Source organism: Tachypleus tridentatus, chromosome 4 (assembly GCF_004210375.1).
Source record: "Tachypleus tridentatus isolate NWPU-2018 chromosome 4, ASM421037v1, whole genome shotgun sequence".
In the NCBI taxonomy this organism is placed as follows: Eukaryota; Metazoa; Arthropoda; class Merostomata; order Xiphosura; family Limulidae; genus Tachypleus; species Tachypleus tridentatus.
In genome coordinates, this window is record NC_134828.1 from 105050871 (window position 1) to 105063424 (window position 12554).

The window sequence follows — 12554 nt, forward strand, 5'->3', positions numbered from 1 at the left end:
TATTTGTTTGACCGATGAATTCTTTGGCTGGTGAATATACTGTTGTGATCTTTTCATTTTTCACGTTTATTTCAAGTGCTTCATACTGGACTCAGGTGAGATATCAACATACGTTTCGTCAGATGCAAATATTCACTCTCACCTTATTCATCAATATTTATTACATCATAAATCGGGTCAAAATGTTTCACATTTACTAATTTAGTTTCAAATGCATTAAGCAGTTCATGAACGTTCATTGTAAAGTCTTCCAAGACTAGTAAAAGGTTATATCTTATACAACACATCCGAAACAGCCTATCCACGTATTGTTAACCCTAACAATCATCTGCTTTGACAGTGAGCCAATCTTATGTATTTTATAGTTTGAAAATTGTCTGAAATTCAGTTAGAAGGTCGTAGCATTTTTTAAATAAAGTGGTTAAAACTCTAGGGCAGTTAGAAACATAACAAATTAACAATATAATATATTTAAAACTTGAAGCTGATTTCTATATTGTACCTATTTGTTTTCAGCTTTTCTTTGCTGACTAGTTAAAATAATTGTGTTTGTGTTCTATTAACGTAGGTAGTCTCAGATAACTAGTGTCAAATACATTCTTTAAAAAGGATTTAAAAAAACGGATATTGTTTTTAAAACAAGAACTTACACTGATGACAAGCTACTCGTTTGATCAGATCTCCAGTACTTCTAACACTGCTGATCTCAGTAACACAGTGAGCTAACGAAACAGAAATAACTTTGTTTATATCATTATGTAGAATGATATGGCTTTATCATCTTTACCAAACAGGGACGTAGCCAAGGGGGTGTTGGGGTTAAACCCCACCATGGACCCAAGCTTTTTTAGACAAGTTCAGTTACCACCTGTGAAGTTTCATAAACATCCGTGATTGCATGGCAGATAATTTCACATACAACAAATGGTCAAATGCAAATTTCTGATAGAACACACTTTTAATACAGCAAGTTTTGTCAGAACTAGAGAAATACAATCGAATATCTATGAAAGGCTCAAACGCCTGTTCGTTCTTGCCAGGTTATCTACAGCACAGTTTGGTTCAACTTTAATATCACGGTGAATGAGGCCAGGCCATTCAATCGATCTTCAGTGGTGGTATTTCTCAAATACGTTTCGAGTCTTCTGAGAGTTGAAAACGAACGCTCGAGTGAGCTCGTTTACACAGGCAGCGTGGCAAATATTTTCAACAGTATAGAAATGACTGGGAACATTTCTGCATTGCACATTGCATATGCATTTAGGACATTTTTTGGTCTGTTGTTCACAAGTGATTTGTACCAAATCCTAAGTTCACCTACTGCAGCGAGTGAAGTGCTGTCAATGTCAGCCTTGAATATTTTGACCAACTCTTTAATTTGATTACATTGTTGTGCTGTAGGTTCTGACTGTTCTGTGATAGATCCTGATGGTAGTAGACACATGACGTTTATAAGGAGATTTTTTGTGACTGGACAGACGGTCACATATTTGTAAAAGAAAGTGATCAACAAACGGTATAAATACAACAATACGAAAGTACTCCTCAGGCAAGGTCGCCGTCAAGCAGAGCAGACGTGTAAGTCAAGAGCTGCGAGACAAGTACATTGAAGACTAGGTATTCGTTGAAGTGCATAAAGTTTTACTCAAAAAAGGTTAGCCCTTAGTCCTTATCATGACTAGTAAAACAAGATGAAGCGAAGGAAGACAGCAGTACGATCCAACGGAAAAGCCCTTTCGAACGAAGAGATAATGGAAATGCTGAACAAAGCAATCGAAGGACCAGCCTCAGAATCACTGAGTAGTTCAACTGAGAGTTCTGAAAGCGAACACTCAGGAGCTGAAGAATCACCGAGACGAGAATTTCAAGAAACAAACGAGACATCAAACAAGAGGAGGCTGAAGAAGAAAAATGACATGGTAAGTATAGTTTCTGACAATTCTACTAACCTTAACGACGCTACTAATAGTACTAAAAATCAAAGTGTTAACAACGTAACCCATGTTAATGACGACAAAGCCACTTGTTCTAACCAAAATAACCTGAATACTAACAACACCACCATCGCCACTAATTCTAAGAACACCACCACTGTCACACAAACACACGATTCTCCTTACTACAGAATCCCAACTCTGTTCATCGAAGGAGTAAATAACACAACACGCATCCCACAGATTGTCAAACAACTGAGGGCCTATTACCCGGGCATTCAGTTTAAAGACATCAAACGTCTTCCTAATGGAAGAATCATGCTTAAATGTTCTAAACCACAAGAGTTTTCACATATTTTGGCCCACTGGCCCAAGGATGCCTTTGGAGTTCAAGCCACTATTACTACACCAAAACTAACAGTCATTATCAGAGGTGTCGATTTCGACATTGAAGATCATGAAATCACTGACGAACTAATAACTCAAGGCTTCGACATTGTATCATCAAACAGAATTATCTCATTCAGAACGAAACAAAAAACGCCACTGATCAAGGTAACCGTCAACAAAAAAGACGATCAGGACAAATTATTAAAAAACGGTTGCTTTTTATTTTTCAAAAGACACACGACCGAACCAGAAAAAACACACCAAAAACCCATTATCCAATGTTACAAATGTCAACGGTTCGGACACACAAAAACTAATTGTATGGCCAAGGACAGATGTGTTAGATGTGGCGGATCTCACGAGGTCGCTCAGTGTCCTAACGAGCGTAACCAAGTGAGATGCGCCAACTGTCAGGGCCCCCACGCAGTCAGTTACAAAGGCTGCCCCAAATACGCAACAGATTCCTTTTCAAAACCACGAACAACAATAATCAAAACCACGGCACCCACATCACCAAACAACCTTTACTACAAACTCCAGCTGACTCGAAAATCAAACACTCTCAACCTCAACCAACACGTACTTACGCGGACGTAACACGCCCGAAAACAACACAAGCATTCAACCCCACAGATTTCACCACAAACTTGGTCGCAATGCTGATAGAATTGAGTGATCTCCCCTCATTCGAATCGAGGCACGAGTCACTCAAGGCTGTTTGCAGCCTTGCAAGTTATTATTTTAACCTTTTTCACTTCAAACCACACCATCTTTCACTCAAAATTTATGCAAGGGAAATAAAACAACACAATGATACAACACATTAAAATCTTACACATCAACTGCCAAGGAAATCTCAAAGACAAAAGGATAGAAATATACAACATAAACAAACATATAAACGCCAACATAATCATCGTTTCAGAAACACTTTGCACAGAGAAACAAAACACCACAATCCCCGGATTCATCACACACAGCATACCTCACTCAGAAAACAACAGAGGTATAATAGCTTACTTTAGTACGAAAATATCGCATTTAATCTCGATAGAAGATTCCTTTAAATCTAACATTAATGAGACCATTTTTTGTAATATACACTTTAACAACCGGCTAACTATTCCGATTCTAGCCATATATTGCTGACCAACCAAAGATATCGACATTAACTTCCTTCAAAAATGTGTTAATCGTAAACCCAAACCAATTATTATTGGAGATTTTAATTCACCGCACACAGAATTAAGGGGTAACAGAGACACGCGCAGAGGATCGTGCATAAAAAATTTTATCGCTAGCAATAAAATGCACCTAATTAACGACAATAAACCTACACACTTCTCAGCCGCTAACGGCTCATACGATGTACTCGATTTCATCATCGCACCCAAGGACATGGTTAACAGAATATCTAACTTTAAAGTGCATGATGAAATCACCAGTGACCACTTCCCCATGTCATGTATGATTCACCCGCGCCACCCTGTTGTGGCGTACGTGACTCCTTCCGCATACACCTACACTGAAACAGACTGGCTCACTTTTAATGCCTCTCTGGACTCATACCTACCCCATCCAATCGAACATGTAAATAACAAAACAGAACTAGACAACTATGTTGATCAAATTACAGAAGCCATAAAGAAAGCCATAAAAAACACAATTCCTAAATCAAAAAGAAAACAATCAGTTATTCAATGGACTCTAACACCAGAAATTCATGCACTAATAATCAAACGCAGACAATTAAGACGAACACACTACGTCACACGCGATCCACACATTAAAACAGAAATCAATAGAAAAAATACAAAATTAAACAAGAAATTAAAAGTCAGAGAAAACAATTGGCATAACTTCTGTAAAAACTTAGAAAAAACCAAGAACAATCCAAAAGAATTCTGGAAAAAATTCAAGAGTATTGCTTCAGACAAAAAAAAAATCACATGCTACAACATATCACACACAACAATAAAATCGCAAGGACGGACGAAGAGAAAGCTGACTTATTAGCTGACTATTACAAATCCTCTTTTAGCGATTTAAACTCAGTAGATTTCGACACACAACACCAACACCATGTCAACAACTACATAAATACAAACCAAGCTTCATTCTCACCAGAATTCCCTAGCGAGACACTAGAAGCATACTAACCGAACTAAAAATTAATATCAAAAAACTTGAAGAACACTTCCCCCGGACATGACCAAATACCAAATATTATTCTGAAAAAAAGCTCCACTCTCCTACTACAACAACTCACAAACATCATGAACATTTCACTAGCGACCGGGTATTACCCTGACACGTGGAAAAAAGCCATCATAACAACGATCCCCAAGAAACAAACTAATAGAACAAATCCAGATAATTTCCGCCCCATCAGTCTGTTAAGCTGCCTTGGCAAACTGATGGAGAGAATTATCTCCAACCGTCTCCTCCATTTTTGCGAATCAAACAACATCCTTCCAGAATTTCAAAATGCCTCCAGAAAAAAATAGACAAACAATAGATCACCTCACACGACTCGCCGAATCAATCTACAAAGCTTACAACAACAATCAAATAACCATCGGGGTATTCCTAGATGTCAAAAAAGCATTCGACAGCGTTTGGCACAACGTCATCATATACAAACTAAATCACCTACAAATAAATCCCACGATAGTCAAATGGATTTCAAATTTCTTAACCAATAGAACAGCACAAGTAAAAGTCAATAAAACTATATCCAAATTATTTAATATAACGGCAGGAGTGCCCCAAGGATCAGTCCTCTCTCCACTTCTATACATAATTTTCGTTAGTGACATACCTTTTCCAAATCTAACATACACACAATTCACAATACGCAGACGACATCACAATCTGGAGCACCTCCAGAAACCCAGTAATGGCCATGTCTCGCGTACAAGAATCATTAAACAACGTCTCAACATGGAGCAACAAGTGGAGAGTCGTGTTAAATCCAACAAAAATACAAGCAATCACCTTCTATAGAAAACTAAAGAAGCAAAGAAAAAATCTAGAAAAAATAAAACTATCACTTGGAAACACAACCATTAACATAAGCAAAAACATCACATTCCTTGGCGTCACTTTCGACACAAAACTAACATGGAAAAAACACATAAACAATATACACTCATCAATCAGAAAAAAGGATTTCATATCTAAAGACTATAACTGGTAAACAATCGAAATGCGCACCGAACACCGTTATACAAATATACAAGGCTTACATCCGTCCACTAATAGAGTACGGATGTCAAGTAACATACAATATGTCAAACAACACACTCCAGAAAATTCAAGTGCAACAAAACAGAATATTAAAATCTGCATTTAGCTACCATCATTTACGCCAACAAATTATCTACAGCAAATTAGCAATTTACCAACTATAAGAGATAGAATAACAGAACTTTCTCTCAAATGTTATCTAAAAGCAGAAAATAGAAACAAACTAACGGCATCACTTCACAAATTATCAAGTGCACCAACAAAATACATATCACCTTACAACATATTTCAAGAATCACAATCCACTCAACAAATAATCTAGATAAATAAAATCCATGTCATTAACATGAATTCCTTTTTTTTCCGGTACAGGGCACACGACAGGCAAAACATTCAGCGCCTGTCCTGTGAAAGTGGGTTTTCTCGGGGCACTCCCATTTCCCCCCACATCAAAATCTTTAGGCATTGGATTTCTAGATCCCAGCCCAGGCAACTCTTTTGCCAGACCCTGAATCGTGCCGTTTGATTTGATCTGGATTTGAATTATATTCATATTCACATCTGCTCAACTTCTTCCTTACGGGACAGGTCCCGGCCTTTCTTTCCGCTGCTGCCTTTGCCTCCACCCAAGACAACATTTAGAGAGACATCCTCCACCCAAAAAGTCAAGAATAATAACAATAATTAATTTATTAAATAAAATAAAAAAAACTAATACTTAATCTTAATAACAATCCACGAAAGGGGACGAAGAGGAACCACAACGTTCCTGAACACCCCGGTTGGGGAGAGAACTCTTCTGATTTCTCTCTCTCTAAACTGAACCCCCTGCCACGTTAGTTTAGTACTCCTCAGGGCTAGTGGTTTGTGGGTAAGCACGGTGCATCTGTCTTTTAGCCTGCCTTGGCATTATGATGTCAATTTGAAGCTCACTACACAGAGTTTGAGCCTCACAGAAAATGTTGTTAAATTCATTCACAGTATTATTTCTGAGTGAACGGATTGAATCTTCCACTATTTCAGTGTGATGCATCGCATCACCTAAATCAATGTTTTGTTGCTGCGATACGTTGCACAGAGGTAAACTAAAGGAAAACAATTTAGCAATGGTAAGTAGAGTGATGATAAATTCTGGCTGTGTTATAGAACACAACAATTGATTGGCTTGCATTGCAGAATCTCTGTCTTGCCAACCTGATATGGTCTCAAAGGCATCTGCAACTGCATGGATTGATTCTAGAAAGACAATGACTAAGTCATGCCTCTCAACCCACCGGGTGAAGCAAAGACCTTTCAAACTTTTTTTTTCGATTCAGGTGCTTTATTCTCCACCGAAAGAGCCAAAACATGCTTTATTTTGGGTGTAGTGAGAAAGTTTTCAATGCTAGAAATTATTCCCATGCAATTTCGAACAGGAATTTCTTTACAAGCATCAGAAGTTGCCAAGTTTAGGGAATTGGCATTGCAGTGTACATAGGGTGCAAGTGGGAATTTATTAGTTATGTATCTCTGGACACCATTGAATTTCCCACTCATAGAGGCAGCACCGTCGTACCCTGGTCCTCGCAGGTAAGCCACGTCAGTACCATATTTTGTCAGATTAGTTATAATAATAACAGGTATAAATTGCAAAAAAATCTTCTATTATTGCAACAGAGTTGTCATTGGCATGCAGATATCTAACACACAGCAAAAACTGTTCAATGCCTGAAATATCTGTTGTTTCATCAGCTAATATTGAGAAACTTTGCAACATTAACCCTGTTGACCAAAGCATCAAGAACATGAATATTACAGGCATTGATGATTTCATTTTGAATTTGAAGACTCAGATATGTAGCATTCCTCTTTGTACTCTTAAGGCTTACTGAAAGCTTGACATCACCCTTTGCCCTGTAGCGCAAAATTGCCCGAAAATTCCCATCATTATTGATGGGCTCCTCATCAGTTTTACCAACAAACATTGGACCAGAATCATATTTTCCCCTCAAAGCTAAACCCTGTCTCCCACACAGCAATACAGTATCAATAATAGGCATTAAATATTGCCGGTTCTGTTCCATTTCTTGCTTGTAAGTTGCATCAAGCTGCAAGTGCACAGATGAACTTGTGTTTACGACCTGTAGAAAATTGTTAGCTTTTTCTTTGCTGTCTTGGTGGTACTGTTTCAATTCATGTGCCTTAAAGTCTTCAACAGCCTTCTTCCAGTTTGTGTATGGAAATTTCACTAATTGTCCCAATTTCTGGCTTCCAAAACCAGCACCATCAGGAACAAAAAGACAGCAGTACTTGCCGATAGCACCCTTTGCATGTTGACTGTAGAGTAGCCATCTCCACTGTGAAAGCCAACAATGCTGAAAACGCAGCTTTCTTGGACCACACTGGGGGAAAACATAATCACTCCCTGGCTTCCAGGCATTCTCAAGGAAGCATTTTTTTTTTGTTTCAACGTTTACCTAAAAGAGATAGAAAGACATAGTTCTAATAAAGTTATTCTGCACATAGGAGAGTTTGTTATGAGAGTACAATAACCTCGAAGAGAAAGGCTTAGAGCTGTACTTCTCAGAGCAGGCCTAACATCCTGTGGCTGTAGGCCTACAATCACTAGCAGCAATGAATATTTCATGTCTAAAACTCATCAGAGTGTTTGCATGATATTTAATACTAAATTAATATAATTAGGAGTCGACTTACCTGTTTACCAATGCTGACATAATCAGAAATGTAATTTCCAATGTCCTAGACTGGACCTGAGGTGGTAGTGGCAGCACTGGTAGAAGGCCACGGTGATAACTCTGACAGTTCAGTTGACAATTCTGATTCAACCTGATTGGCTGCAGCAGATTGATCAGGTTCAGCCTCATGAATAGGTTTAAAGAACCCGTGCAGTGTCTTTTGCTTTTTCAGGCTTGAAATAGTGAATGATTGTTTATCGCAACTTCTGTTTGTCAACGTCACATTCACAGTACCATTGTCGCCATCTATAGTGAATCATTTACTATAGATGGCGCCAATGGTACTTGGTTAATGTCATGGTGCTGCCAGCCTCCCACGGTGCCACCCACTGTTTATTTGTGAAGCTAATTCTTGAAATCCAGGTAATCTGAACATACACTGTCCATGATATTTGAATACAGATTATACACACTACATATATTTTGCACTCTCTTGAGTGACTCTATATTATATATGTTGATGACAGGACTGTAGGCCTACTTTGCTGGGCCTGATAACTTTAAGCTATATATTATATATATCGGCCTATATATTTATTTATGATTAAAAAAATAAGACAAACACCTCAGTGTGCCATTCTGAAATTTGCCAAAAGGTGGTCTCAGAATGCATAATTCAGGCTGCTCTTTTATGTTTTTATTTAAAAATTTCCCGGGTGGGCATGCACTGTACCCTTACTTAATTGCCAGGGTTTTAAGAGTACATTATAGGTTTGGAGACAATCGGTCAAGCACTTCGCCTGTTCAACGTTCGAGAAGACATAAGGGATCGCGAGGTTATATAGGAAGCTTCAATCAGCACTCTACGACTTTTTGTCCCGCCTCTCAGGGTCATATAGGTACATGCCAAGTATGGTGACCATTGGTTTAGCACTTTGTCAAATTATGGATTAGGTTATAAACTTCATAATGTTTATGTACATTTCTATAAAAAAGTAATTGTTAAAATACATTTTGATACATACCTCTGCTGTGTTAGTACTAATTTTGTTTTTAATGTAATTACTAATTGTTTTTGTATGATAACAATTTATTATATCTATAAAATTATCTGTTCCAAATCTATGAAAATTTAGTTATCTATAAATTCAAATGAAATTAAAACGAACCAAATTCATATAAAACAGTTGTAAACAACGCTATGTTTTCATTTCACCAATACCTGAGAAAAGAAATGATCAACACTTGACAACATTATTATAAAGAACTTAACAATCATTAAATATTAAGTCATGAAATAATCCAAATAATAACACCAACACTAAATAGTCTTGTATATCCAAAAATAAGCCTTGCTTTAATAAAAATATTAGTAATATTCTTTAACACTATATACAAACACTATTCTTAATTCGTATCCTAAGGCTTCTCGTATAGTCTACACCTGCATTTGTTGGCCTCTCTTCTCTCATAGGGTCTCCTGTAGGGGTTTACAGAAAAAGTCAATCAAGGACTTTCCAGCGACGTTCATTACTGACTGATTGATGTTATAAACTCACTGTACGGGAGGACGACACTTTCCAGTTTCACGTGTAGAAGTTACTTACATTTTACATGTAGACATATACGATTTATTTTTGTTTTTTCTTCTGTCGGATCATCGATGGACCAATTTTAAGTTTACGGACTTACAACATTAAAATCCAGGGTTCTACTCTAATGCTGATCAATATCTGAAGCTTCAGCCGCTTATGAAGTAATTTTTATATCATGAATCACAATCGATTCAAACCTCTTCACAGATGCTTATCTTTCCGGTTGGGGTACATCACTGAACAACAATCTCACCTCAGACATCTGGACTAGCACAAGCAATTCCTCCATATCAGTGTGCTAGACCTTTATTCTGTCAAACGAACATGTTTGCATTTCTTACCTCTGCTACTGGATTGTTTGATTATGATCCATTCTGGCAATTTCATGGTGGGTTTATATATCAATATTACAGTAAGTACTAGATCTATAACTCTTTGTTTTTAAACAATCGACCTTATGGATATCTGTCCAATGAATCTGCTTTATAGATTCTAATGTATTGAGAGCGATGTAGATCATAGTAGACCATCTGTACCATGTTCCGCCTATTAAATAGCCACTTCACCCACAAGTTTCCTGATGTGTATGCTTTATTTTGGGTACTTACGACTTTATTTCTCGTCAATAATGAAGATTTATGAGTACAGATGGAGCAAGCAAACAGGGAATTGACGTCACTCTCCTATTGGTAGAAGGAGAGCTTTTACTGCACAATAACATCATTATTCAATAATTCTTGAAAAGTTACGAGAGTTAAGGTAGGAGTTGCCTGAAAGCTAGTGTCATGCAAATACTCATGTAAGATGCTGACAGAAGATAAAATTTTTCTTTGAAATGGTAAGTATCTAATGGAAACACATTTTAATGTGTTAACTCTCCAAAACCAGATCTCTGGTGACCAACCAGCAGGCGATAACCTTTACATCTGATGATGTGTTAAAAGTTTTTCTCTTTCTTTTACTTTAAGGCTTTGTTGTTTGTTAGTGTTTCCTTTATTTTCTAGTTATTAATTAGCTATGGTTTTAAAATTCACTCCAGGTGAACATGAATCTTGAATTTCATATGACATTTCATACCCTTTTCACCTGGTAGAATTTTCAAAACATTTCTTAATTGCGCTGAATTTTCCGCCTTTTATTTTAGGTTGATCCACACCTGATTTCTCTACTAGTGACGCTATTTCTGTTTTGAGAATCATGTCTATGATGGAAGTCCCTATACCTATGACTCACACTCACCTTCACACATGTCACTGAGTATGATATAATTAATGGAAGATTTCTGTATGTTCTCTGAAATCCTCTATGCATCTATATCTTTTCTACAAGATCCTTTGTATAGCCCGTTTTCTCAATTCCCAACGGTTCTGATGGTTATAAAATCAGTTGAATACTCAACGTCTGTATACATTAACCCCATAAGTAAAAAAAGTCCCTCTTTTTTTGGTCCCCATTACCACATTCTTCAGCTTAGATGGTAAATCAATTTATACAGGACTAGACCAACTTATCCATATACTTGTCTACTTTCTTCTCTAGGTTATATCCATCACTCAGTCCATACCAGCATCTGCTCTTCTGATACGACCTTTATGGGATCTTAAACTTAATTTGCAGTCCTTATTTTACTTCAGAAAATAACTCCCTTAACACTTTCTCTTTAACTATCACTCCTTCATCAGACTCAGTGCTAAATGTATTATTTGCTATCACAACCCCCTTCAACATGTGGTCATCTATCGTTCAGTTACCTCTTTCTTTCTTTGTGAACCTGACAATGATCGAAGAAGGTCGAAACGTTGTTCACTCCTCTACATAAAAACAATTCCCAACCCAAACCAGCAGTTTTTACATAGAGAGAATTAAGTTGATAATCATTTCCAATACTACATTTCGAGATACTAAGACAGTTATGCCAAATTGAGGAATTGAAACGTTATACAAGTGACGACCTAAAGTTTACTTTATTGAAATACAACAAGAAGCAGTTGTTATTTCTGATGATTACATTTTAACACAGATAAAACCACTTTGTATGAAAACAAAACTCCTGCCACATCAACCAACACCCTCATCTGTTCAATCCAATAATGTTAAGGATTCGTTTAAGAATTACGGCTTCTCTAGTTCGAAATTAAATTCCCCACGTTTATGAAGTACCATATTAAAGGATTTAGGGCTATTGTTAATATAAAAGTGTATTTAAATTTATGTCGTAAATATTGTTTTAACTAGGTTACATTGAATTTTTTTATTACCTTATTCGACGATTTTGTTAGAAATCCTTAAATAAAAAGAGAAAAACGTCTAAAACAGATAAGCAAGTAAATGTAAATCCATAAAAAGGTGTTTTATATGTTATTAAAACACATTTTGGTAACATTCCAATGGGATAATATGACAGTTGTTAAGCAGAAAATATACATATATAAGAATATATTTAAAATCAGCTACAATAAAATTGAAACTGTAACTTCGATAAATGTAGTGATAAGACAACTAGAAAGACAGATCAAACAGTTTGAACCATATTAAAATTTTTATCTTAATTATTTAATAAAATTAATATTCAAGAATAAACTTGAGGTCAATAAAATTTCATTTTATGTAAAGATTGAAATATATGATACTATGTAAAATAATTTAAACATTTGTATACAATTTTTGTGTGTCTTTCTTCTTCTATAAGCTGTAACTTATAAACCACTGTG

The 12554-nt window shown here is 36.5% G+C and overlaps 1 long non-coding RNA gene across 5 annotated transcripts in view; it reads left to right on the plus strand.

Annotated features, from left to right (window-relative positions):
- Nucleotides 1-12554, plus strand: part of LOC143249829 (uncharacterized) — an 87320-nt gene that overhangs the window by 18622 nt on the left and 56144 nt on the right. The window lies entirely within an intron of this gene.